This window comes from Dysidea avara, chromosome 13 (assembly GCF_963678975.1).
Source record: "Dysidea avara chromosome 13, odDysAvar1.4, whole genome shotgun sequence".
In the NCBI taxonomy this organism is placed as follows: Eukaryota; Metazoa; Porifera; class Demospongiae; order Dictyoceratida; family Dysideidae; genus Dysidea; species Dysidea avara.
This window is the reverse complement of record NC_089284.1, coordinates 14993805-14994939: the sequence shown is the minus strand read 5'-3', so window position 1 is coordinate 14994939 and position 1135 is coordinate 14993805.

Sequence of the window (1135 nt, the reverse complement as noted above, 5' to 3'; positions counted from 1 at the left end):
CCTTATTTTTTTCAAGTGCCCACATGACAGTAGTGTACTATACACTGAAAGGATGTGTTTTACATTATCACTGACAGTAGTATTCACCTGAGCCCCTGCCAAATATAGTAATATCAAAGAGGTGAACACATGTTCACTCCCAATGGTTTGTACTGAAACAAGCATGTTTTCATGTTGTAAACATGCTTGTACACCTGAATCATCCATACTAAATGTATGGGATATTTTTAAAGCCTCATAACTCACTTGCTCTTGTCCGTGTATCAAAGTACTTTTTTTACTATTGGTTTGGGCGTTAAATGTTTGGGCAGCTGGTCCATGTAACAAGAGTTATTAACAAGAAATGAAGGCTCAGGTGAACACAACAGACTACAAAAGCAGGAGTTTAAACTTCATCTGAACTAGTTCAGTTTCTGACTCCCAGGCCTGCACAACAAGTGTATGTGCAGTGCAGATTTTCTACACATCAATTTCTAACACACATGAAACCTGTCTAATCAGGTCATTGCTAAAGGTCACCTGTCTAATCTGACCATCATATTAATTTCCAAGTCATTTGTCCATTTAGTTGTCTAGCTATCCTTGGCGTTGTCTCATTAGATAGCAGATAGAATCTTGTGACGAGGCTCATGGCTACATTAATAGAATGGAAACATGTAGCAAAGCCTGTCCCTGGGGGGTGACCTCAACAATCCCCCATGCCTGCAGTGGTATATATAGTTGCATCTATGATAATTTTTTTATATTGTTGACTAAAGCTATGTACAAAGTACCATATGATCAGATTATAAGTACGTACTTCTGTATGCAAGAATTGCAACATGCATTTATCATCACTTTATGGTGTGTTCATATAAGAAATCAAACATGGGTGAATTCTTGAAGCATCCCCGTGCCAGTTATCATGGCTTAGGTGAAGAGTCCGTAACTTTTGATAAGTTTCTGAACTACGTAGGAGCTCATAGGGAAGATACAAATAGTGGATTGGCCACAGGACAGAACTACTGGACTGGTGTATTTAGTTTCCTACATAATTTTAATACTTTTCTTGCCAGTGGCTAAAGTTGGTTGTTGTATTAGTTGGTGGGTCCCTGCATAAGCATGCTTTCTCTTCTTTGAAATGAGTAGAATCTTA